A 27,956-nucleotide genomic window follows, 5' to 3' on the forward strand; every position below is an offset into this window, starting at 1 on the left:
GCAATAAAACCCCTTCTACTTTGGAGCCCAGTATTTCAGGGTGGGGGCCGGCCAGAGGCTCTGAAAGTGTCAACAGGTCCTAGTTGTGATCTTTAAAAGTCTGGGGGGCCTGGGTGGCTCAGTCGGTTAAACGTCTGCCTTCAGCTCAGGTCACCATCTCAGGGTCCTGGGATCGAGCCCCACATCAGACTCTCTGCTCAGGCAGGAGTTGGCTTCTCCCTCTCACTCTCCCTCTGTGCTCTCTCTTTCCATAAACAAATAAAATCTTTAAAAAAAAGTGATGAAAGATCTGAGCCTCAGTTTCCCCATCTGTAAATCTGGGCGGTCTCTAAGGATCCCTCAGGGGAGGTTTCCCTGGCTCCCTGGCCACTGCAGCCTCCCATAAGGGAGCTGTGATGGAGAGACCTCTCCCCCCATCCTTGGCTCTGCCCTGCCCTGGACTCCAGGACTTGTGCTAACCTGAGGCAGAGGGACATACAGAGCTTCAGCCCCTTGTCTGGGACTTGCCCTGTGATCCAATCCTGATGTGCCTAGCCTAGTCCAGGAAACCAGGCATGGGTCCAATTTATTTAGGCAGCAAACACAAATGAGCCACCGCTTAGAGCTGGGCCCTGTGCCAGAATATGCAGAGAAGTGGTACTCGTCCTACTCCCAGCAGCCCCAGGGGACACACAGAACAGCACAACATGGTTCTCAGGCCTGTGCCCACCAGTGCCCAAAACAGAGAGCACATCTGCTGGGTCCCTGGTCTTGAACCTAGACCTGTCCTGCACCTGTGGACCTAGTAGCCACCCCACACCACACTCTGACACTTGACTCAGCCACTTTTCCTCAGATCTTAAGAGGTCCTCCCTGAGCTGAGTCTGGGGGTACGTGCAGGGATTTCTAAGAACTCAATCCTCCCAGCCTCCCTGACTCTGGGCTTTCCCCTCCTTGGGAGCCCCAACACTCCAAGTGTAAGCATCCTGAGCACCCTACAGGCTATGGGGCAAGGCCAAGCTGGAAACGTGCCCACATTTTGGAGCATCTGCTTGGACCCTATTCTCTGAGCTTTCTCTTCCGCCCATGGGGACAGTGCCCCCAGCAGCCACCGTGTCCTGCCCCTACTGCCATAACTGACTGGCCTACGGGGGAACATGTGGCCCAGGTCGGGATTGCAGATGGATGCCCAGCTAAGTTTGAATTACAGGTAAACAGTGGGTTATACTTCAGGATAAGTGCCACCATGAATTATCCTTGAATTATAAATGATCCTTTATTTGTGTTTGCTACATCTGGTCACCCTACCCAAGGTAGACCAATCAAATTCCATCACAGAACTTTGAACCCACAGCTCAGCAAGACTCTAAAGAAATAACGTGGGGTGACAGTGGGGCAGCTAGGTCCCACCAGGGAGGGAGAGAAGAGAGGAATTTGATCTGCAGAGAGAAGGCAGCTGATGGGGGTAAGAGGCAGCCACTTTCCCCTGTGTCATGTTCTGGACTTTTCCCAGGAACTGGCCCCATCCCTGGCTCTGGTGCCCTAAGAGACCCTGACGTCCTCACCATCATTCCACCCTTCAGGGGAGGGGGTCTTGTCCAGCATGTCTAAGGTGGAACGCTGCCCTGGGAACCCGGGCGAAGTAGCCGCTGTGAATGAAGTTTTGTTTGTTGCTTTCCGCCCCAAACACCAAGATGGCCCCTATCCCACCAGAGTCCCTTCAGTGTCCCCAGGAATCACTGCAAATTCCTCTCTCCCCTCACACGCCTGCCTCCAAATCCCGTCAACTCCACGTTCTCTCCACGCAATGACACCGCCCTGTTTCCAGCCTCCAGCCCCGGCTCTCTACAGCTATGTTTCTCCAGGACTGTCGATCTCCAGCCAAGGCAATTGTCCTAAACATAAATCTGACTTGTCCTCCCCCCTCACTTGACATCTATCAGTGGTTTGCCTCCTAGAGGATTAGGTGTCTCTCCGTGATCTGGCATCTGCTGAGCTGTCCATGTTCACCCCATCCCTCGCCGCCCACCCACCCTATTCCCAGCTTTGGCTTTCACATTCTCCGCCAGACTCTCCCTCACCTGAGGGCCTTTGCACCTGCTGCTCTTCCCACTCCTCCTCCCCTGGTCCCACCTTCCGCCTTCAAGACAGTGCTGGGGCTGGAGATAGGGGCATTAGCAGCCTGTCCTGACTCCCTCCCCCCACTTCCTAGCAGGTATGATAAGGGCTTCTCCTGCAACGCACTTACCTGGCCCTGGTCCCTGGACCCGCAGCAGCACCTGAGAGCATGTTAGAAATTCTAAGTCCCCTCTGGACTGCCTGATTGGAAACTCTGGAAGTGCGGCCCAGCAGTCAGGGTTGTAACTAGCCCACCAGATGGTCTGACGCTCACCCTGTTTGAGAACCACCACTGTACTGTAATTGCGTATTTCTGTGTTTGAAATAAATAGCTTGACAGCCGTGAGAGGATTGCAAAGACCACGGCATCTTCACTCACTAATATAGGAACTGGCGCATAATAGATTCTAGGTCAATGTCTGTGGTGGAAGGAAATGGAGGCCGGGAGAGAAACTGGAAGGGAGGGAGAAGAGGGGAAGCAGCGAGGAAAGCAGGTGGGCAGCCGCAGTTTTGCTCACGGCACACTTGGCTTTCTGACCCTCCAAGGGTTTTTAGGCCCAGCCACCCCATTTTGGCATTTCCTTGGCTCTCCCCTCTGCTCACTGTAAGTTTGGGCACAGAGACAGTGTGGGACACAGGCCCTGTGCACCTGTAATTCCTGGTCCGGCAGGGGCAGCAGGACGCACCCATCACCATGGGGCCAAGAGGGAGCAGGTAACAGGCTTTGGGAATGTCAACACCTTTCAGCATGTGGGGAGGAGGTGGGAAGAGAGGGTAGAAAGGTTTGAAGCGGGTCTGGTCTGTTATTTTCTGGGTGGGTTTCATATCACCTGCCCACCCTATGGGCATTTCCGGCTCCCAGGCCTGCCAATCGCCGGACAACCTCCCCTCCCTACCTGGGGCCGTAGCTGACTGGCCCACCGGCAGGCTGCTGATCTCAGGGGAGTGTGTCCACAGGCTCGTTGGTCATTTGGACCTGTGCCGTCTGCTTGATAAGGTGAACGGGTCAATGCCAACTCCCTCTCAAGAGGTTGGCATGAGACACTAGGAGGGCAGTCGCTGTGGGAACCGACGGCGAGTGGGTGAAGAGGAACCAGGGGCCTGCGTGAGCTGAGCCATGTGCGGCCGATGACCGGGAACGGGAGGGAGGGAAGCACGAGGTGTTGGCAGATGCAGAAAGAGACGGAGAGATGTCCCAGGCAAGATGGCAGGGCTGTCCCACCATTGTTCCCAGTCCCATGAGAACTGCTCTACCTGGCAGCCCGGATCCCTGAGCCATCCCGGTCGCACTTACAGAGGACCTTCAGATAGACAGTTTCGATCTCTATCTGAATGACTTAGAGTAAGAGAAAAGGCCACGCTCAGATGTTAAGTTGTATTCCACAAGCATGGAAACCAGGGACCACAGCAGCCAAGGAGAACTTCCCCGGGCCATCCAGGGACACCTAGGGGCCCAGTTACAATTCTCCATGCGACCAACACCCTCTGCATTACAGCACTGAAGAGGGAACGCACATGCTTCCATTGCTAAGCTAAACACAGGTCACTCTGTTTCTAAATGTAACCCCATCGAAAGACCTGAAAATCTCGTGGCATCCTCTCATTAGCATTTCAAGGGTAGGTCTTGGAAAAGTAAGACTGGATTTTGTACATGTGAGATGCTGAACACCACGGCCCGTTTCTGTTTGGGTCTGACCTGGACCCTCATGAGGTAAGAACTTAGCTGATGACCTCAGCCAGCAAGAGCGATCGTTAGAGAATACTACATGCCAGGTCTAAAAGCAATTCGGTTTTACCTTCTCTGTTTGGTCAGAGGAGTCGGGATGGCTAACTGTTCACCAATTTGTCTGTCTGGCTGAAACAGAAGAATTGGGAACATTAAACATATTTGGGAAATCTAAGCATGTGTTCTATCTGTTAATGTCCCACATTCTAATATTTGGTGTTTGAATTTTCAGTTAAGAATAGTAGCTAACATTTATTGTGTGCTTTCTATGAGTAAGAAACTCTTTTTGTGTGTGTTGGTAAGAAACTTTTAACCAATAATCATGTTTAATCTTCACAGTAACCTATGAGACAAGTATATTGTTTTAGAAACCGCACTAATTATCATATGGGGACCTCCCAGAAACCCGCCCGCCCACGGAGTGCACCCAGCAGTGGCAAGCCAGGTCTCCAACTGAGAGGCTCCCTCCCAGCCTTTCAGCCACATCCCTAGGGAAGGTGAGCTAAGGAAACAGATGATAGCTTGTTTGTTTGAGGTACAAGCAGGGAAGATAATCCAGGAATTTGTAATTGCTCATCCCTGCTGAGGGATATTAGCCAGACATTAGCCTTGCCACGTGAATCATGACACTTGTGTCCGGCTGACTTATTACCTATGCACGGTGGTGCTCACCAGCTTGCCTGCTTGGTTTAGAAGGTGCTGGAAAAAGATGGTCCCCACTGCATCTAGTGCTCCCACTGCCGTTTGCTCAACTAGGAACCCATTGCTCTTCCCCCACCCCTCCGCCCCCCTCCGGGCCACACCGCTACCCTGCACTCCTGCCCTCAATGCTACAACTTCCTGCCCCTCCTCACCCGGTTCCCTCCTATCGGCCCTTCCTTCGGGATTCAGCCTGAGTCAGCCCCCCGGGAAAGCCCCCGAATCTGGAAGACCCTCCCCCCGGATTCCTGCGCCCCTCTGCGTGCTCCCCAGCGAGGCTCTCACGGCTCTGACTCCCGTTTGAATCATTCGTTCACTCCTCAAACCTGCTCTGAGCGCCTGCTCTGCTTGCGGGCGCTCCGAGGGGGAACGGAGAAGAGGACGAGAGACCCAGCGCCCACGGAGGGGGCACCACCCCCGGACAGATGGGCGCACAAGCCTGCGTTCGTCCCGACTCTCTCCACCCCGGTTTTTTAAATTCTGCTTTATATTTCCAGGCTACATAGAATTTCATTCCTTCTTTTAAAATTCACCTGTGTGTCCTTTCCGAGGAATACCAGTTAAAGATAGAGGCTGGCGCGCTGTGCGGCGGAGGCCCTGGCGTTGCGGGGGTCGGGGAGGCTAAGGAAGGAGGGCGCCAAGTTGCCCGGGCCAGGGGGCCCCACCGCCCGACCCCGGCCGGCGCGGGGAAGCTGCGAGCGGATCTCAAATGCGGCCAAACCGGGCCAGAAAGGGACTTGGGACAACCTCAACTCCAAGGACCGCCGAAGGGTAGGGCCTCGCGTGCTTCTGTTCTAGGAGCCCCGCTCCTCCCGCTAAGAAGACTTAAATAAAGTCCCGCCCTCCACACCGCTCCCCGCTTAGAAACTACAGGAGAGACGGTTTCCGTTGGATTTCTCCAACGTCCAAGGATCCGACGCCCCCTTCCCCCACGCCGGAAGCCTGGTGGGGGCGAGGTGGCTCACAGGAAAGCCCTCGGGCTCCCCACCCCCACGTGTCCCCATCTCCGGCCCACCCTCCCTCCTGTCCCCCGCCCCGACCCCGCCCCATGCCACCCCCCCCATCCCCACCCTCTGAACCTCCGCCCTCCCCTTCCCCCCACCTCTCTGCCTCCCATTCCACTTCCCCCTCCTCTCCCCTGCTTGGCTCCTGGCTGTGCAGAGCCCGCGGGTCCTGCGCTCCCTCTCCCCCTGGGCTCCTGACCCCGTTTCCCCCACTCCTCCCCCCACCCCCACCCCCGCGCGCCCCTCGGCCGCGCCCAGTTTTCCTCCTTGAGCACGGCCCCCCAACGCAGTAAAGACTAAAGACGCAGACTGCACGGAGAGGGCTGGGCGGTCCTCCTTACCCCTACGGTGTGGGCGCCGGGTTCGCAGCCCCACTGGGGACCCGCCGCTAAGCCGCAGCCCGAGCCCAGCAGCTGCGGAGGCGGTTTCCGAGGCGGGGGCGCAGGGCCACCTGCTCGGACCTCGGCCCACAGCGGGGGCGGTGGGGCCTCTGGGCCGCCGGGCGGCCTCGGTCTCCTCCTTCCCCTTGAAAGGACAGAGTACCCAGGGCTCCCCGCCACATCCTAGTGTAGAAAACCACAGTCCCCTCCCTCCCTCCGCCCAGCCTGGGAGACCACCCGAGAGCAGGACCCTGAGGGGAGAGTGGACGGGAAAGGGGGCGCTGCTGGGGCGCGGGGGGGCGCAGAGCGCGCAGCGTGGCGAGAACTGGGGGCCGGGTGGGCAGCGCCGAGACCGGCCGGTGCCTGGTGGCGCACAGAAAGCGCCTGGGGACCAGGGTCGGGGGGTGGGGGGCGCCGTTGGTAAGTGGGGCAGCAGACAAGGCTCCCCTAGCGGGAACCCGGGTGAGGCCCTCGCGCAGGCCGGGCAGTGTTCCTTTCCCTCCGCGGCTCACCCTGTATTTTCTCCCAGACAGGCTGCGCGTTCTGGGGTGGGACCGGGTCCTCCCAGCTCATCTCAGTAGCCAGCAGAAGGCAGGGACGACGTGTGAGTGAGTAAATGCATTTTTTTGTTGAATGAGAAGCAAACAGGCGAATGAAGGAATAAATGAAAGAAACTCTCTGGGTCCAAGATGGGTTTATCCTTACATCCTACTCCCCACCCCCCGAAAATAAAAACCTCTCCATATTTCTTCTTATCTATCAAAACCAACTCTGTGCCTTAAAAAAAAAAATGAGTTCAAACCGTTCATCTACCATCCTTTTATTTAGCACCTACTGTACAATTTCTGTACTTGGGAGTTTATGGGCCCTGAGGGAAGTGTGGATCAGAGACACTTCTTAGACTTGGTGCCCTAAGACTCAACTTTCACAATCCCAGCCATCCTCCCTACTAGGAGTAAGAGACAGTCCTTCTAACTGGCAACCCTTGTAGGATTCCCCCCGAAGCCCCCGTAATGAAATGTATTCAATGATGAGATGTCAGTAGATCCCTGAGTTTTCAAACATCTCTCTGAAAATCTAAATCCTGGACCACATCTCCCCGTCTTTCCAAACAGGTAATTATACTTTGTGTATTAGAGTCTTCTATCTCTGACCTATCCAGTGCACAAAAAACAGTTTAACCTTTAAACCGAGTCATGTACACCATTTTACTCCTGGAAAGAGGAATTTATGTTATTCCGTCAAATCAGTATCAACCTGACCTTTAAACGCATCAGTGTTTCTTGGGGAAATATTATGGCTGGGAGGCCTACTGAGGTAAACAAATTCCGCTGCTCCTGCCCTGCGCCGAGCCCTGCTGCGCCCCGGCTTCTCGGCTTCTCGGAATAAGAGGGTGGAAGGCGGCGGGCCCAGAGCTCTTCTGACAGACTCCACGGGGTATGAAGAACATTGTAAATGCACCGAAGTTGGCAGATACATTTCTATATTACTGTTCCAGAGATAACCGCTAAGGTGAATCATTTCCCACCACCTACCATTCCAAATTATTTCAAATTCTGAAGGGACCCTATTTATTTCATTGGTAGCTAGCAATTTACTTAGCCGAAGATCATTATATTTATGTGTCTGTGAAATCCTCACAATAATTACACATTTGCGCCGTCTCCGATGTGCTATACGTATTCTCATTAGTCATATACTTGGAAGGATATTATCACATTTTTGGAGCAGCCTTCGCACCGTGCATATAAAGCGCCCGACTGGATGTGAACTTTGATTCTCAGGGTTTTCTTACACATCAGATTTACCAAACAGCAGGGCAGCCCGCATTCACATGCAAATGCTAACAGAATGCTGGGAAATTGTCTTAATTTCTCTTTTCTCTCCACCGCTTCCGCACCACAGCCCTGGAAGATATTGTCTTGGGCAGCAGGGAGAGCAAACCTAGCTGAGATCTAAAATTGCTTTAGAAGCTTACCAAAAAGTTCCATAATGGGAAATATTTATAAGGCAGTATGCTTCTTTCCCAATCATAAAGTCACTGATGGGGAAGTACGATGAGGGTATTTGAAATTTCCAGTGTTCAAGCAAGCGTCCCTGGGTTGAATTCTCTGGATAGTGTTTGTGAGGCTGGTCAGTTTACCTGAAAGGTCTGTTTTGTCACCTTAAAGTCATGGATTATTAGAGGGCACAGACCGCCTGGTGGTTTTGTCTGTTTCCGCATGTTTATTTCGGAAGGGTCCACAATTATCATAACCCAGGTCATTCTCAGAACATGTCTGACCTTGATAGCAAATAACCATGGTAGGAGAATGTTTTCTCCCACCTGAGCAATAGTTCCAAGAAAACATGACAATTCACATGCCAGAGACCATTATAGGACCGCTGAATTCCGGATGGGACCCGGGGGCTGGAGAAGGGGGAGGTGGATTGTCTGATGGCACGTGCCATGGTAATTTTGTGTGATGATGTATTCACATGTGCCTCCCCCGCTAGACGGTGACCTCCGTGAGCATGAGGACCATGTCGCTTATGTTCACTTTCACATTTTCAGCACCCAGGGCAGTGCCTTGAACATACCAGCGCCTGGCACATAGGTGCTCAATAAATATTTGTTAGACGTTGGGGTGTGATGGAGTGAATTATAGGGACCAGCTCTGTGACTGTCGCCTTTGGATGCAGTACTGTAACTGTCTTCTGGCCCTCGAAGAGCTTCTAGTCTAATGGGAAAACAGATGTTTAGCAGCTGCTCCCAAGAAAGAAGATTCCCAGTGCAGAGAAAATAGAGCTGAATGCGTACATGAGAGAGAAAGGAGAAAGTGGTTCTGATGAGTGTTTCTGTGCCACAAATCACCCTGAAGTTTGGTGGCTTGAGAGGGAGCTTCGTTGGTTGACGGGAGTGTTCTGTATCTCGGCTGTGATGGTAGCTTCGTGACCGTACATTTGTCAAAGTCAGCAAACTACACCTGAAAAGGGTAGATCTTACTTACTTTACATTATATTTTAATAAGCTCCTTTCAAAACTGAAACAAGGGGCACCTGGGTGGCACAGTCAGTTGAACATGGGGCTCTCTGCTTCCGCCCAGGTTGGAAGCCCGGTTGTATGGTCGAGCCCTGCATCAGGGTCCACGCTGAGCGTGGAGTCTGCTTGAGATTCTCTCCCTCACCCTGTCCCCCTCCCCCTTCAAATAAGTAAATAAAAATCTTTTAAAAAAACTAAAAACTAAACCCAAACCCTTAGAGACTTGCAACAATAACTGTTGGTTATGCCCACAGACACTGCGGAGGGGGGATCAGGGCTGGACATAGCAGGAGGCCTAGGCGTTGGGGGGAGAACCCCAGGCTGGACAAGGACCAAGTGGCCGAGGGTGGGGTCACATGGGGGCCCCTGGCGCCCGGGCTCTGGGCTGCAGTGGCTAGAAGGCCAGAATGCCCCCTGGAGCACCTCCATCTCAGCCTCTCCATTCCTCACATCCTTGGTGAGCACCTACCGTATGCCGCCGGGCGCCGCTGCGGAGGCTATGGGTGGAGCCGTTAGCACAGGAGACCCGTATCCTTGCCCGGCTGGAGCTGACAGTTCAAAGATGGACGAGAGACAACAAACATTATAAATAAGTCAGTCTGTGGTCTGCTAAAGGTAATATAGTATGTTAGAGGGAAAGAACTGAGCAAGATGCGGGGTGCGGCACGCGGGGTGCGGCACGCGGCGGAGGGAGCCATCTTTGCGAATGGCACCACCTGGTGCCACCAGCTAATGGTCCTGGTGCTTATTTTTGCCAGTGTGACGGGGCAAAATGGTGCTGGTTTTAATTGCATTTTTCCGGCTCCGGGGGAGCGGAGCGTCTCCTCACGTGTGTGGCAAACTGCCAGCTGGTCACCAAACACGGCCCTCGTTTTCTTGGGTGCAATTAGACTACATTTCCCAGCCTCCTGTGCAGTTGGCTGCAGCCTGGGTGGGGTTCCAATGGAGAGAACGGGAGCTGTAGAGTCTCACATCTCCACGTCTTGTCCATAAAAACCTCCTCTTTTTTTTTTTTTTTTTTCCCTCCAGCTACCCCATTCCTTAAGCAACTTTGGAAGACCCATGTTGAAGATGGCAGAGCCTCCAGCAGCCTGGAACCCTGCGGGGCTGTGAGGACCAGAACTTTGCCCCTTCCCCTCCCCAGCTGAGTCTATATGAGCAAGAGGTAAGCTTCTCCTGTTGGTGTTCACAGCGCTGCCCAGCCTCGGTCACACGTGTTCATTCTATTTCTCTCTTCTGAGGATGACCTGCTGGGACCCTTTGCCGAACTTCTATGGGGTCGTTTATTCTTTTTTTCACTTATCTGTAGGAGTCCTTTATACGCTTGCTAGTCAAATTTGGTCTGTGGACCGGCAGGATAAATTTCACCTGGGACCTTGTTAGAAATGCGGTGTCTCTGGCCCCGCCCAGACTGCTCGGGCAGAATGTGCATTTTGTAAGGATGTCCCGGTGAGTCTCATGCTGGGGGACGTCAGGGAAGCGTTCCTCCGCATGTTCCGCAGTAATAATTCATCTTTCGTGTGCATTCGATTCATTTTTCCTGGTCTGTACCTATCCTCCCATTTTTTTTTGCTCTGTCTTCTCACATATAGACTTTTTAAGAATTTATTTTATTTTTTTTATTCGACAGAGAGAGAGAGAGAGAGATCACAAGTAGGCAGAGAGGCAGGCAGAGAGAAGGGGAAGCAGGCTCCCTGCTGAGCAGAGCCCAATGCGATGCGAGGCTCCATCCCAGGACTCTGGGATCATGACCTGAGCCGAAGGCAGAGGCTTAACCCACTGAGCCACCCAGGCGCCCCCTCACATATAGACTTTTAAACATTTTTTAACACTGCAGTATTTGCCAAAATTTCATTTATTGTCTGTCGCCTAAGAAATTCTCTGCCCGAGGGCATATGGATATCGCGCTGTATTTTCTTCTAAAAGTTTTAAAGTTTTCCTTTTCACAGATTGTTCGTCCACCTGGAATATTTGTCTGTCTGGGATGTCCCGTAAGGCTCTCCTGTTATTTTTGGGTGTGGACAACAATTATCCCAGCGCCGTCCGCTGAATTAATCATCCATTCCTTACAGATCCTTACCCCAGGCTCCGGCTGTAAATCAAGTTTGCACACACACGTGGATCACGTCTCTGGTCTCCCGTTCACATTTTTCTTTTGGGTAATCTGCTGCCGCCCCCCCCCCCCACCCCGCTTAACCGTACGTTTCAGTCTGTCCCCGTCATGAGATTCTTTGAGAATGAATTTGAATGGCTGCCTCATACTCCGCCGTCCTTCATTCTGTTCAAGTTTCCTTGTTTTGGTTTTACTCTGTGGTAAATAACGGTGGGGGGAATATCCTTCACGCAACCTTTGCACGCACGCGTGTCGATTTAAGATAAATTCTCTGAGCGAAATTACCAAGGAGGCATATTTTTAAAGCATTTGATAAATATTGCCAAATTGCCCTCTGGAGAAATGGTACCAATTTCTATTCCTACCTGTTTCCTGTTGCCTTCCTTAAATTTTAATATTTCAGCATTTAAATCCCTTCCAATATCATAAGCAAAATACTAACATGTTATAATCGTAATTCATGTGCCTTTGATGACAACTCAAGATGCACGTTTTTCATATGTTTATGGGCCTTTTGTACTTATTTTAACATGCCCGAGCCCATTTATGTGTAGGTGCACTTTCCTTATTGATTGATAAAGCTCTTTATATATGAATAACGTCGACTCTTACATGTACATCACATCTTTTGGCAATTTGCATTTTACCTTTTCCATTTGCTTACCATGTTTTTTTCGGTGTGCAGAAGCTTTAAATGTTGACATGGTAGGATCTAACCATGTTTTCCTTTAGCATTATACTAAGAGAAATAAATAAGTCCTATCCCAAAATGATTGCCGTATGGATTTTTGGTTTTTGGTTTTTTACAGATTTTTTTACATTTTACTATTTAATTCACTTGTTCGTTACACTCAACCCTCAGGTGGCAACTGACTTCTCCCGCCAGGTACAATCCCCCTGTTACACACTTCCTTCCCTCTGAGCACTTTTCACAGTGGTAATGTTTCACGGGTGTGTGAGTCTTTGGCTGACGTCTGTGTCCTGCTGTAACATGCAAGCCCCATGAAGGCAGGAGTCACTTTTCCATCCTTTTATTCCCAGCACCTGTCAAAATGCCAGGTGCCTGCACCCACCCGTGTGTTACCCTCTGGCTTTGTTTAGAGCACCTGAGGAATCCTGTGTCTGTCAGCCCTTACTTCTATTTATTTAGCTCAGCTTATATGCACAAGTGATTATATGCATATACACACGCATATGTATGTACATAAATTTATAGCAATACAGTTGGATCCTATTCAGCCTTTTTTTTTTTTTTTTCTGCAGCCCTTGAGGGCCAGCCTGGGCTCATCTGACCACACCATTCTCTTCTTCCTTGCGGTAGATCACTCGGTAATCCCTTGGGCTTTATAAACAGGCAGACCTACTATCTAAAAATAATTTAGTCTGTCTTGTTTCTACCAGTCATAGTTCACATCTTTGATTTGTTTATCGCATCGGCTAAAACTTCCCAGAACATGCAGTTCCTTCGTATTGTGGGGGGTTGGGGAGGGACTGTATAAAACCAAAATAGAAGAAGATTGTACTCAGGTTGTAATTTTCTTTCAATTATAAATTTCAAAAGATAGCCAGATGGTCTCCTGATGTGCACACAAAGAAAATTTTCACAATTCTTATATCAGCACTAAAAGTGGCCACCATGCACAGCACATCCAGCGCCCCACCTCCCCCCTCAGACTGCTCCACTGTGGTGAGTCCAGTGTTCCTGCAGGAAACAAGGGTCCTGTCTCCCCTCCAGCAGCAGGCTGCAGGGGACAGGTGCACTACCTGGGTATCTGGAAAGCTAGGACACACTCTCGACTCTGCCCTAGGCTGGTGCCCTGTCTTGGATGAGTCACTGTCCCTCCATGGTTCCCATTTCCCCACCTCCCAGTCGAGGAACCTACCTCCCTAGCTCTGCAGTCTAGGACTCCTGGCTTCTGGAGAAATGGCCCTTCGGGCCATGTGGGTCCTGCACTTCCCAGACCTTGGTCTCTAGGCAAGAAAGACATCCCTGCCAGAGCGGATGCAAGCCAAATGATGACTTACATAAGCTCAGACCTGAAAGCCTGCTGCAGTGAAGGTATTAAGGAGATAAACCTTGGAGACTGTCCCATATTGGCTGAGTTGAGCCTACATAGATCATGGAGAGAACAAACCATGAGGCACCGTCAGCTGATCACAGGAGCAGAGTGTCCGAGTCGAGTGATGCCAGGAAAGGCCCAAGTCAGCAGGAAGCACTACCAACAAGCCCAGGAGAGGCAGAGACAAGGGCTCGGATCCTTCCTGGCCGTGCAAGCCCCCTCTCCGGAGATGGTCTCACCTCATCACCCCCCACGCCAGTGCTCCCCAAGCATCATGGCGGTCGTCTGAGCCACCTGGCGACTGCTCCTTAAAAACAGGGACCATGTCTTGTCATTTTTGCCTTCCCCAAGCACTTGTGAGATGCTCAGATAGTGACAACATTTTTACTTCTTTCAAGGCACATTTTGTTTCGACTCACAAAAATATTGAATGCTTGTTCTAGGCTATCTAGAAGACAAAGCCACAGGCTAATGACTTCATCCAGAAGCCACAGATTACATTTTGATGTATTTCCTCTCTGTTCCTAAGGTTCGTTGGTTTTTCACAAAACCTATCTTACTATATGCATAACCTATATGCGTATATCATTGTAAAAATTTCTTACATAGTTAAATATTTTTCTAAAATGTGATTTTTTTTAGTAGCTATATAATTTTCCATCTTGTACCTGAGCCTTCTCCATTGGCCAGATATGTAGATTTGGTCTTTGAGCTATTATTAATAACTCTGTGAAAAGTATCTTTGCCCCTAACCCGTTGCCTAGGGCTCTTGTTGGTTCCTTAGGATATATTCTTACTCAGATGGGGGATTATTGGATCAAAAGAAGGAGTTTTTATAGGGCTGTTCATAGGTACTACTCCATTTCCTTCCAGAAATGTGCCAGTTCTGTCTGAAAATGTCCATCTTGACAAATCCTTGCTAGCATTAGGTATTTAAATTATAATAATAAATATCTTTGCTCATTTCATAGTGAGAAATGGAAACTCATTGTTGCTTTAATGGGCTTTTCTTTGATTACTAGTGAAGCTGAAAATTTTCTCATTTGGTTACTGTCCATTTGTAATTTATCTTTTGTGGATTTTCTATTCATTCCTTCTTTCCTCTCTCTACCTCTGTCCATCAGACATTCAGTAAAACTGTGCGGAGGCATCTGTTGGCCAGACCCTGCCCGGGGGCCATGGTGGACGTGGTCAGGAAGACACAGTCAAGGACTCAGCACCCCTGGGGTGACATACAGCCCAGCAGAGGACCCCTGGACAGCCGGAGACAACTGCTATGAGGAGGCGACCACGGATAATTCTTTTTAATCATGGTAAAATACACATAAAATTTGCTACCTTAACCATTTTTAAGTGTACCGTTAAGTGCAAAACTGACACTTCATACCCATTAAACAGCTCCTCGGTCCCCTCTCCCAGCCCTTGACAACCACTGTTCCACCTTCTGGCGCTGTGATTTTTGATGACTCCGGGGACTTTATATGAGTGGAATCATATAAAGTGGCTGGGTTATTTCACTTAATCTAATGTCCTTGCAGTGCATTCATGTAAGAGCATATGACAGGATTTCCTTCCTTCTAAAGCTGAATAATATTCCCTCGCAGGTATGTAGAGATATATCTCTGTCTCTGTCTCTGCCTCTATCTCTGTCTCTATCTGTATGTATCCACCCCACTTTGTCTTTATCAGTGCCTTGATGGACACTGGGGTTACTTCCACCTTTTGACTGTTGTGAGGAGCGCTGCTGTGAACTGGGTATATGAATACCTCCCCTGAGACTCTGTTTTCAGATCTTTAGGATCTATCCCCCGAAGTGGGATTGCTGGATCATAAAGTAATTCTATTTTTAACCTTCTGAGGAACCGCCATACTGTCCTGCGAGCATTCTGCCGTCCCATTAACAGGGCGCAAGGGCTCGATTTCTTCACATCCTTGCCAACTCTTGTTACTTTCTGGTCTTTTGCATTTCCTTTTTGGTAGTAGTCGTCCTGACAGGTGCAAGGCGGCGTCTCGCCGTGGTTTTGGTTGCATGAGAAGATGGTGAGCATCTTCTCAGTGGCCTTGGGCTCTGCGTATCTCACAACGACAGTTTCTGATGCGGACTGAGCGTCTGCGCCGAGCAAAGCCACATTGGGAGGCGCTCCGCTCCCGTCCTGTGTTCACTGGGAAGCGGACTTGAAGTCCTCCCGATGATTAGCCAGTTTCTAAATGAGAGAAAAGCCTGGGGACTGTCCTGATCAACCAGGTCCCCCCCACTCCCGACGCACGAAGGTGGGAGGCCGCGGGCGCGCGGACGGGAGGGTCTGAAGCAGCGTCGTCAGTTTGGGGACCGCTGGCCAGTGCCCTCCTCACCCCGCACTGCGACTTCTATCCGCAAGTGCGCAACCCGAGAAGTTAGTAACGCACTGAACAAAGGACTGGAGGTCAACGGTTTTGAACAGCGGATTGTGCAGTTTGAATTTACAAATTATCAGGCGCCTCGTCGCTTTGGCTCTGGAGACGGGGCCCAGGGACCTGCTCCCAGTGGCCTCCTGTTCTCCTCAGAGCGGACGCGTCAGCGTCGGCTGCACTAACACATGTGCGCACAGGCTGCGAGGTTTTTTAAGGTGTTGCCCACCCCCCGTCCCCGCCCCGCTGTGGTACCAACAATTCCTGAGTCTCAGCTTCCAGAACTCTCTGCAGCAACTTTTTTGACTCTAACATGGGCAAACTGTAGTCCTGCGAGGCCCCTCCCGCTGCGCACTGCTGCAGTCGCAGCAAAGCCACAGGACACCAGCGTTTGCGGATGCGAAACCTATCCTGGGGGTCGAGTCCCCTCCTCTCTTCGCAGGACCCTCTGCTGCACGGTATCATCCCAAATCTTCCCGAACCACAGTAAGAGGATGCGGGGATGGCACCAGGCCCATGTGAGTACTGGCGGGGCTGTCACCTCCCCAGGAGCTGGGGGCGGGCAGGGGGCAGGCAGTGACCAGACGTAAGTGAGAAACCTAAAAGCAGGTCATCGAAAGTCTTGAGGTCTTCGGGCTGTTTGGGATCTGAACTGAACCAAAGGATTTGGTTCTCAACGCTACGCTGAGAGAAGGGAAAAGGTAGGCTGGCTCCTTAGCGGTCAGCTCTCTGGAGCCAGGCTGAGGGTACGACGCAGGCCCTGAGGTGCCCCAGCTCGCTGCCCACCTTGTTGTTAGGGGCTAATCTTAGTTGGAAGATTTAAAGGGGTGGAGCAGGGAACGAACCTCTGCAGGAAGGCCAGATAGCCAGAGGTGCAGTCCTGGGGTTAAAAAAAAAAAAAAAAAAAAAAGAGCGCTGGGTGGCTCAGTGGGTTAAAGCCTCTGCCTTCGGCTCAGGTCATGAGCCCAGGGTCTTGGGATCGAGCCCCGCATTGGGCTTTCTGCTCCGCGGGGAGCCTGCTTCCTCTGCTCTCTCTCTCTCTCTCTGCCTACTGTGATCTCTGTCTGTCAAATAAATAAATAACATCTAAAATAAAATAAAAATAAAAATAAATAAAAAAATAAAAAAGGCAAGAAAGCAGTAGCAGACAGCGGACGAATGTAACAGGGCACATCCAGAGAACGCAGGCAAACAGGGCACACAGGGCTCTGTGAGAGGAGGCTTCGCACGGAGGATGTGGGAGAGCCTCTGTCCCGCCCACGGCAAGCGCTGCCATCTCAGAGCAGCCATCTCTGCGCCGGAAGATAAGGCAAAGAGCACAAAGACAAGGGGACACATGCAGAAAGGCGAGAGCCTCGCACATAGGGGCCATGCCCAGGAGGAGGCCAAGGTGACCTGGCCTGTGGAGGAAAATAAGCACAAGCAAAATGAGGTTTCCAGGAGACACACCAAAGCACTGAGATAGTCATCTCTCCAAATCTGGCAAGGGAGCACCTTTTCCAGAATGTTCATGCCGATCCTTGCTCTGTGCACCCAGCTCAACCACTGACTTAGCTCTTCTGTGTGCAGCAGGCTCCCATCAGGCTGGGACCCCTCCCCAGCGGCGCCTGTGACTCCCCTGTCCCAGACGCAGCACCTGGTGGAGCAAGGGCTCCTCGAGGGCATGGGGAGAGGAACTGGAAATGGTTTAGACCCACCTCCCGGAAAAAGTGTTCGCATCTTCCTTCAAGGGACAGAGAAGCTAATAATGAACTCATGTGGAGAATAGAGAGGTGTCCACACTTAAAGTGAAAATTGGGTTTGCACCAGAGATAATTTTGACATCCTGGCTCAGTTCATAGTTCAGTTTTGAAATATTTGTTTCCATCTGGGGTTTGCCAGAATTGCATGTAGTAAAACCCCACTGATGTTTTCCCTCCTAAAAGGAGAAATCGGAGGCAGACGGGAAGGTTAACCAGGACACATTTGTTACACACGTTTAAAATAATTCGAACAGCATTATTGAGATGTAATTTACATAATGTATATAGAAAAGTCTTTGTGTCACAAGAGCACAACTCAGTGTAACCCCATACCCAAAGCAAGAGACAGAACATTGCCAGCACCCCAGAGGCTCTGACCTAGACTTTTGAAGGGCTTGGCCGCTGGCCTTGTCCAAGAGCCACTTTGGTGGCCGCCCCTTGTGTATACACTAGGATGTGTTCACTTCACCAAAGCCCATCTTCATTATAGGTAAGGATTTGCAAGCCCAGCCTCCTGGGCTCTGAACATGCTCTCTTGGGTCACAGATTCCATAAGAACCGGTGTAGTGGACACTGCAGTGCGCTGCCCAGACCCCACTAGCACACACCTTCACCGAAGATCACACCCCTTCCTGGGACAGCCCACACCCAACATCTGATCAGGGCAGGCGATAAAGGCCAAGCTGTCATGGCCCAAGTCAGGACCCGTCTAAAGGACCATCTTAGCTCAGGGCTCCCCGTGGGGACCATCCCCGTGGCGGTGTTCTCAGGTCACCAGCATGGTGCCCCCGGCCAGTCCCACGTCCTCCCCATGCTCCTAGTCCAGGCCTGAGGGCTCGCTCCGAATTCCACCTGAGTCTGCTTCCTGGGCACCTGATCTGCAGCAGCCACAGGCTCCCCTAGCCTTCCAAGCTTTCATTTCCAGTGGCGGTGCTGAGAGCCGGCTCTGTCCTGGGAAGGCCCGGGGTGCTGGAGAATATGCAGAAGGAGGTCATTAATGGGCTTTGCTGTTCACATGCTGCTTCTCTGATCACGGAGCTCTTCCATGCATGCTCTCTCTGCGCCGTCTGCTCGTTCATTGACTCGTTCAGCCCGCCCATCTGTGATGCTCCGGCCCCACACCAGGGGTGACCATACAGTGAAGAGTAAGATTCTCCCTTCCCTCTGAGAGCTCACAGCCCAGTGCAGAAAGCAGATGCCACAGCAGAATTCTCTGGGTGCCAAGGGCCACGACAGGACAAGCCCCGAAGAGGGGAGAAGAGTGGCAGCTGGGGAGGTGAGGCCCCCAGGGAGGTGAGGCTCCCCGCCGGGGCGTGCAGCGGCAGGGCGGCACCAGGGAGACCACACGGTGCGAGAGGAGACAGGAAGCCAAGCCCCAGTAGCCACATAGGCCACAGGCCCACACAGGGTCTCTGAGGTTCCCGTGGACTTAGCCCAGCGTGGCTGGGAGTAGGAGAGGCCCCGTGGGCTCTGGCTTCCCGAGTGCGAACTCCCAGGGCCTTTCAGCTCACACTCGCGCTGCTCGCTGGGGCCCAGGCAGCTGAGCAGGGAAAGAAGAGGGGGAGAGTGTGGGGAAGGAGAGAGTTTGGAGGCACAGAGCTGTGGGTGGTAGGATCCAAACCAGAGACGAGCATGATCTTGGCAAGTTGCCCCCCGGTCCCACTTCAAGCACTGGATTAACTGAAATCCTTCTTCGCTACTTTCCAAAGTCAACAAGATTTGTTGAGTTTTTATCTCCAGGAGGGGAAAAGCTTTGAGAGAACAAGACAAAAAAAAGAAAAAGAAAAAGAAGACATGTGAAAAGAGATGTTTTCACTGATCTGAATTTGGGGCATATTGACGATTAAAAAAAATTTAAATGCTTAAATGTGGGGTCAGACACACTCTTTTAGAACATCACTGCTTAGAAAACAAATATGAGATTATGCTTTTCAATGGTACAAAAATGAAAATATATCTTGCCTATTTATCAAATTTAATCACCCTAAAATCTAAAGACAAATGGGATTCTTAGGGCAGTATTCAGCCAGGAATTTAATACCTAAGTTTTTCTAATCAATAAACCATTGGCCTGTTAGAATATTTAAGTCATGATTAAAGTCATTCAGAAAAAAAAAATCTATCAACTTAAGTTCTTTGAAAGCATATCTTTAATTTAAAATGTCATTTTTTATTTATGTGTTGCATTTTACATTACTCTAAAACAACACCAAGAAATTTTCATAGAACTATTGAAGGAACGCCCGGCTGGCTCAGTGGGTGGGACATGAGACTCCTGATCTCAAAGTTGTAAGTTCTAGCTCTCCGTTGGGCATAGAGATTACCTAATAATTAAAACCTTTAAAAAAAATTTTTTTTAGATATTTAAAATATCTTAGAATCAGAAATGTCATCATTTATTATGTCTTTGATTTAGTAAGTATTTTATATACATAATGCTATGTACCAGCACGTTGTATCACTCTAGGGGGCAGCGCTCATGTTGTGATGTCAGAAATTGATCTGGGTTTGTGTGAGGCTATTAGGACACTGTTATGGACTGCATGTTTGTGTCCTGCCCAAATTCAAATGTTGAAACCTTCCGCCTCAATGTGACAGTATTTGGAGGTGAGACCTTTGGGAGGTCATGAGTGTGGAGCATCCATGATGGCGATCGTGCCCTTAAAGAAGAGTGACAGTGCGGAGCGTCCTCTCTCTGTCCCTGCCATGTGAGGGCACAAGAAGGCGAGGAAAAGAACCTTCCCTAGGACCCAACCATGCTGACCTCCTCCCAGCCTCCATGACTGTGGGGAATGCATGTTTAAAACTTGCCGGGAAATTCTGTTAGAGAGAACTGAACCAAGACAGATCCCCCAGTGATAAGACACACTTCTTGTCCTCGGCGAGCCCACAGTAGAGGGTGGAACCGGCCAGCGAGGAGAGCCTCATGGGGCAGAGGTGCTCGCCTCTCCAAGCCCCCTCACCTGCCTTGGGATTAGGGAAGTGCCAGGTGTGACTCCTGGACCGTTAAAGCCACAGAGAGTCTTCAAAGGTTCTCCCACAGAGAGGTTAAAGGATTTGTCCAGGCTAACCCAAGGGGCTTTCAAACTAGAGCCACAATTTACTGCTTGTCCAAATGCAGCACGCTTGCCATCATGCATTAAAAGTTATGCAAATTATTGGTGCTTTAAAAAAAAAAACAACCTCAAAATATATTTCAGGCCATGTAATGATAAGAAACATTTGGCATGTTCAAGGGGAAAAAATTCAAGTGTGCCCTTGTAGAATTCTCCCCTGTGGAAACCTCTGACTCGGTGTGCTCGGCTGGGAGGAAGCAAAGCTTGGAAGAACCCGATGTGGAGCTCCAGCCTGGGACCTACCCACTCAATGCAAACAGCAAGAACTGTGCAGCAAAAGATTTCCACCTCCGCACCTCGGACCCACAACAGTTAATTCGTGACTGTGGCCTCCAACGTGGGCTGGTGGCCGTTGTGCAAAACCTTCCTTCAGCAAACCTTCGGTGGGGAAGGCAGAAGGCATGCTGCTTGAGAAGCGGCCACCTGTTCTAATAGACCTTCTCTACCAACGTGGAGCGAGAAAATGGGCTGGAAGGCTTCCTTCGTGGGAACTTTTCCCTGGTGACACTCCCTGCATCTTCAGATGCCTACAAGAGCATGGAAAGGAGCAACCATTCGGGAGGAAGCTTCTAGGAAGATCTTACGGAGGTCATGTGTTATACACAGCTAGTATGGGAGACACCACACTGTTCTAGCATCTTCGTTTTCAAAGTCCTTTTTAAAGATTGTCCTAGAACAAAATGCAGGGCAGTAAAAAGTCAAACTAGGTAGGCTGTCTGGCCAGTGTCTGCTTTTCTGGGCAGCAGTTGCACGTGCCCAGGCATGTCTGATCATAGGCGCTGTGGTCCCCGGTCACCTTCTCCTCATAGCACCCTCTGGAGATAAGCGACAGCGTGGCTCCATCTCACAGATGGGAAAGCTGAGGTTCAGAGAGGCTGCTGAGATGCCCCTCATCACAGGACATACAAGTCCCAACTGGCAACCGCTGAGCTCTGTGACCCCACCCGGTGGCTCGGGATTGGTGCCAGGCACACTGCCAGAGGGCCCTCCATTAAGCCTCGATGCCTCAGCACCGTGGGCTCTGGCTGGCTGCCCCGTGGAACCGTGTGGGAAGGACGGGCGCCGCCCGGAGACAAGGAGCCCAGTGCGTGGGGAGGGTGAGAAGCACTCCAGGCACTGGGCTACCTGGAGTTTAGAAGAAACGTTTTGAGAAGATAATTTGTCATCAGAAAAACCCCAGGGTCTGAGAAGCCTGCTTCCTCGTCTTTCTTGGAGAAATCGAGATGACTTTAAATTACCCGACAAATTACTTCATTTTAATGTCAGAATGCACCGAGGGGGGAAGGGTTTCTAAGGTGAAAGACGAGTAAGTGTAATTGCTTCTTTTTTCAAGATCACAATATTACTTTGTTCATTATGAAATAATGAAGCATTATTTAATCCCATTATGAAATAAATGAGATTGAGTAAATAGCACATCTGCATTCAAGCAGTGATATAAAGTCAGGAAATGTTTATCCCACTGACATTTAAAAATAGCAGCTCAATTTTTCTTAGTAATGAAATTGTAGGTGTTTTCATTACAAAAAATATATTTTACAAGAAATACAAATATGGCATTGTTAAATTAACTGTTTGGGAAGCTCTCTGGCTGAACGCCTTCCCGGGTGGTGGGGTTTTGAAATGTGGATTCACTTCTTCACAATAAAGCTGATCTGCAGGCAGTGATCAATATCAAACAAAATTATCAGTGAAATGCAAAAGAAAAAAAGTCAATATGAGCGAAGAAGGGTAAGTCCGAGAAGCCCTATTTCAGTATGTACACCTGCCCTCTTGTGGTCTTCATCTGTATGGTCGCCGATCGGGCACTTCGAAGACTATTAGAAATAGGGTATCCCAGCTAGTATCCTGGGTAGCTGTGTGTTCGCCTCACCACAGAGCCCTGTCCCCATGTAGTTCTGATTCTTTTCAGTGAGCACGTACTCAACACCCTCCTCTGCTAGGGATTGAAACCCCCAGGGCGCACTCACGTTTGATGATGGCAATGTTGGAGCGGGATCCGTTTCGCTATTTCTCTTGCTCTGGACTGCATCACAAATGACCCCAGAACATAAGGAGGCGAAACCACCATTCTGTGAGTCGGGAATTCGGACCACGGATGGTTTGTCTGGGCCCCCATGTGGAAGATCTAAAGGCTGTGTCTGGGAACGTTTCAAGGCTCATTCACTCTCGAGTGGATGAGGCTGGCTGGAGGCTGGGCACCTCAGTTTCTTGTGCCCACGGCTCTGCATGAAGGCCAGTATGGGCTTCTTCAGAGTATGGCGGATGTGTTCCAAGGGTGAGTGTTTCCAGGAGAAGGAACGACAGGCAGAAGCTCTGCTTTGATGACCCAGCCTTAGAATTCAGATATGGGCACCTCCGCCGTGTTCTATTGGTCACGAGGGGCCAGCCCTGATTTAGCATATTAGGGAACCAAACCGGCATGAGAACAAGGAGGTGTAGATCACTGGGGTCCATTTTGAAGACTGAATGCATACATTTTAATAATGAAACTACACTGTGTTCTGGTTTTCAGTAAAGTATGACTGCCTTCACCTTCTGCATCTGGCCCTGGCATGCTCTCATCTGACCGCAGGCCAGCGTGTAGGACTGAAGCCCCCTTTCCTTCCTGCTTGAGTGTCTGTGGGAGAACGATCGAGGCTGATGTCCCAAATAGAGTGACTCATCCGAGGGAAAAGGCGAGATCTTCCGGGATCTAGCTGTGGAGGGGCACAGGGAGGGCGGAGGAGGGACGCTGGCACGAATGGGTGGGACGTGGTCAGCTTGGGCGGGTGGGGGGAATGGAGACTTGTCTCTTCTCTTCGAGGAGTCTCCCTGCCAGACCCCATTTACCCCCACTCCACCTGCATGTTAAAAGATTCCATCAAGGACATCTGGGAGAAATACGAATGACTAATAAACATTTAAGAAAAAAAAACAAACCCTCAATTTCACTAGTAACCCTGGAAACAGACATTGAAGCCACATTCAGATACCCTGAAGGGATTTTTTTTTTTTAGGTAGGAAGGGTCAGAGTGTTTTCTCAATGAGTGGAACCTCATTTAATCTGAAAACGTACTGCAGCCTATAATTATCTGAGTCTAACTCAAGTCTTAATTCAGATTTTCCGTTTTTAAAAATATAAGTGTTTTTGGTTCTGAGAAAAATAGCTTCATATTCAGGAATACCAAATGCGGGTATCAGACCACTACCCACAAATCTGTCTCAGGGGACAGCTGTGTAACCAGAAGCTGTCGAGGCGTGGCAGTTAACTGTAGGACAACTCCCCCTTGATCTGGAACATTCTGTGTTGTGGTCAGAAGGGAGATGACCAAGGACAGGGCTGGGGAATGTGAGGAACATGGCTTGGGGCCTGAGCCTCGAACAACAGGTGAACAGGCTCTAGGACGTCCTCTGGGGGGTGTGGGGGAGAGCCTTCTAGATAAAGGGAACATCATGAGCCAAGGGTCAGTGGTGTCAGCCAGAGCCGTATGCTTGGGAAATGGCAGGTACCAGTGTCCTGGTGGGTGGTATGTGGAAGCTGGCACCAGAGTAGTTAAGGGCTGGGACTGGAGGCTGAACTCAATCTGTTGATGTGAGTCTCCAGTGTTTTTCAGTAAGGGCCCCAGCATTTGGACAAATTTTAGAACAATCACTGTGCACAATAGCCATCGAGGGGCAAGAGGATATGCCAAAAGTTAGCAGCAGGAAGCTGAGTCGGGGTAACTGCGGCAGTGGAGGTGGGAAAAGAAAGAAGGGAAGTGATTATTAGAGGGAACTTTCTAAAGTAGAAGCGTCAAGGAGGCATTGGGGTGGACCCCAGGCTTTGCCTTGGTGACAGGATAGATGGGGGTGTCGTTAACTGAATGTGGAACATGAGGAGGGGGAAGAGTCAGTCTGGGAGAGACCTTGAGCTCACAGTTGGACTTGCCCAGGGTACATGCTTCTGGGCCCACTGGTCACTCTGGCTCTGCCCAGGGGCGTGCATCTCGTTAAATCTTTCCTCCCCCCTCCCCCCCCCGCAACAGGCACGCTAAGAGGAACATGACTCTCCCTCTTGCCGCATCCCTGGTGCCTCGTACGGGGCCTCGGGAAGATTCGGCAAGCTTTGCTGAAGACACGGTTGTGTACATAAGCGATGGGTCAACAAAATGCATGCCAGACAGAGGAGAGGGAAGAGGACGGGAAGGGAAAGGGTACGGGGACACCTGAGGACGGCCATCTGAGAAATGGTCCAGAATCAGAAAGCCCGTGCAGGTGGTGGGAAAGAACGGGAGGGAGGGGCAAGAGACCCACCCTGCTAATGTACTGTCCCCAGCTCTCCCCAACTAAACAGACACAGCGACAGCCCAGCAAGGAGCCCCGCAGACAGGGTCCGTGCAGGAAAAGCTCGCGCTGACCATGTGGGCTAGAGTGGGTGAGAACCGGTTCTGTTCATTTCCGTGCAGAATCTGCTCCCTGTAGACAGTCCAGAGAATCCTCCAGCGGGCGTCCGCCCAGCCACTTTCTTCCTAGACATGCAATCACACACCCGCTTCGTTGTCTCATCTTTATGGAGGGAAAGTTTCCTAAATATCATTAATTACCTTGAAGAATTCAGTAAGTGGAAAGACCTAATGAGGGATTACTTTTTATTAATGGCGGCAACTTGGGACATCTGTTGGAGAGTCAACAGCCCGCCAGATGAAAGCTAAGATATGGAGGCCTATGGCACTTGAATTTTGTATTTATGTCTACAAATATGATTTCTGGTATTATGCATTTGCCTACGATATACTGATAAAAATTAGAATTTATCTTAATGCTCACAAAACCCTAGATAAATGGCCATGTTTGAAGCACAAAAAACATAAACAAAAACGTTTGGTTGACTTGGAAGCCTCGTGGGATGATCTTGCTCTGAGTAACAGCATCTGTTAAACAATTAATTGTTTTGCTGATCCGTTTAAATTTTTTGTTGTCGGACTCATACAGCAACAGAAAATTTAGAAAACAGGGAAACCAGTCTCCCAAATCTTGCCCCCGTCACCAGATCCGATAGCAATTGGAGGGCCCCGTCCTTAGCGCTAAGCAGAGTTTTTAGTTGTAAACACAGTGTACTTTGTATCCTGCTTTTTTTATTGCTTAACGTTATCTGATTCTTTTTTTATGAGCAATGAAATTTGATATGAGGGGGTTGCTCACGGGGTTTTTTGAGAGACCATTGTTGGAAGGATTGGTGAGCATTTTCTAAGCCCCATCGACTTCAGGGAATCAGGAAATTAAACTTTTTATTTATTGGTCCTTTGACTTTCCCATAAATGGACACAGTTCCACCTTGTTTGACTGCATTGTAAAAGCAGACACTGGCTGAACAAAGGCATGCGGGTGAGTAATTAGGCATTAGGTGGGGGCAGGGCGGTGCTTTATGGGGCCATTAGGACTCACTCAGCTGCCTTTAAGGTTCAAGTCTGCTCCCTGGACATTAGCTCCCATTAGTTTCTTTGATTTAAAAAAACTGGGGGCTTTTGGGGGGGAGGAGTGTCCAAATGTTTAAAAAATGGTAAACTGACTTTCCTACAGTCTTTTAAGGGAAAGGATAAAGGCTGTTTATTCCATAGGTGCTTTTAAAAAAAAAAAAAACAAAAACCAAAACACATTTTCTGAATCTGAGTTGCTTCGACACTTCTGGTACAGATGGTGTGGTCAACCCTGCAGAGCCTAGGGAAGCCGGCTCCCCACTTTCCCACCCAGCAGAGGAGGGGGTGCAACCCCCCTTCTCCGAAAGGTTTGCAGTGTCCCTGAGAGGCTGTGTTCTTATCCCACGTTCCTCGGCCAGCCCACTGGCTTGTAGGTCTTGACCAGTGTTCTGGGGGAAACGTGATTTTTGCTGTGTGTAGTTTTCCTTGTGAAATGCATTTCCTCATATATTTAGTTCAGAGCAAAAACTGTTATTTTCTTTGCCTGCGATCACAGCTATTAAATAAATAACTAAAGGCAATCCATATTCAGAGGGGAAAAGTTGGCAAGTTCTTTTCCACAAACATGGCCTCGGGAAGACGTTGTCCTCTTTGTAGAACCATCTTTACTCACCGGCTGTGGCTTTGTAAAGCAGAATGAATGTTGTGGCTTCTAGCATGGAAAAAGTCCATTTTGTTAAAAATCATAAGTTTAAAAATAAAACCACTAGTTTTAGTGGTTGGCTGTTTGGAAACACTCCCTCACTGATTAGCACTGTACATTGTCAGTGAGGGTCAGATAGTAAACTAAGCACTGAGCCAAAGTCAAGGTCAAAGGGATGGATGTGAGCCTGTCCCCAAAGTGCTTGCCACCTGGGAGGGGAAACTGATGCTTAACATATCAGTGCTCTCAGGGGTGTGAGGGAGCTCAGAGGAGAAAGAAGAAATGTTACTTCCCACTGGGGACCAGGTGGCATGGCCAGGTTGTCCCTTCACAAGGCAGGACAAGGGGTCAAGACCACATCAGACCCATCACCAACCCAATATATTTTGGTTCTCAAGGAACTAATGTGATCCACTGTTGTTGCAGAATTATAACTAAGGACTCGATATGGTGAACAGTTAATGACCAAGAATCTTGAGGAGTCGGTGGCACTGCCCCAGGAGAAGGAGATGAATTCTCCCCAGAGCCTCCAGAAGGCAGCCCTGCCCATAGCTGGATTTCTGTCCTCTGAGACCCATTTTTGACTCTGATCTCCAAAACTGTAATAAATGTGGGTTGTTTTAAACCTACATTAAGTCCTTTTGTTACCCTCTTCCTCCATCAAGCTACCACCCCGTCTCCTTCCTGTCCTCCTCCTGAGCTGAACCCCAGAGCCTAGCTATCTGCTGGAGGTTTCCTCTGCCTCCCCAGACACTTTGATGGAAACCCTGCTGCCTCCACTGTCATGAGCTCTTCCTGACCCATTGCCTCTGCCATCTCCCCGCACCACCAGCCCTAGGTGAAGAGGGCAAGTGCCAAAACCTCATGTCCCAACCATAAGGTAGGAAAACAGATCTCTTTCCATCTGCTGAATAAACCCATTATCCCTCACCATTACCCTCTTCTTAATTTTACCTATCATTAGGCTTCCAGTAAGTAAATAAACAAAATCGAAATAACTGCTTATAAATCCATAAGTAATCAAAATGTATTTAGTGCTTTAGCAAATAGTTTGTTTTTCTAATTTTCCTTTAATTAGCAGGGAAAGAATTAAAATCAATTTCTCATCCAGCAGATAAAAAATTAGACTCAGCTTCTGCCCTTACACAAATCCAAATTTTAATGTACACAACACAAATTCATAATTGTTCTTTAATATCATATGTATCCAATATTAAGCACATTTCTATGACATTTATCTTATCTCCCTGATCACAGCTTAATAAAATTATAATTATGACCTTTCAAAGTATTATTGCCTGATCCACACTTAATCGGCATTCCTTGCTTGAAACCTTGAGTCTTGCGAGGCGGCTGCCTCATTCCGTCGGTGAGAGAGTCTCGACTCTGTGCACTAGGTGGGAGGGTGAGTCGGTCGGTCCCCGCGCCCCCTCGTTCCTCAATGCCCAAAGCAGGGGCTTGAGAAGCAACCACTGATGAGTAAACACCAGGTGTCGGGCATGCTTTACTTGTATTCACACTGGCACTC

Source organism: Lutra lutra, chromosome 14, assembly GCF_902655055.1.
Source record: "Lutra lutra chromosome 14, mLutLut1.2, whole genome shotgun sequence".
Classification (NCBI taxonomy): domain Eukaryota; kingdom Metazoa; phylum Chordata; class Mammalia; order Carnivora; family Mustelidae; genus Lutra; species Lutra lutra.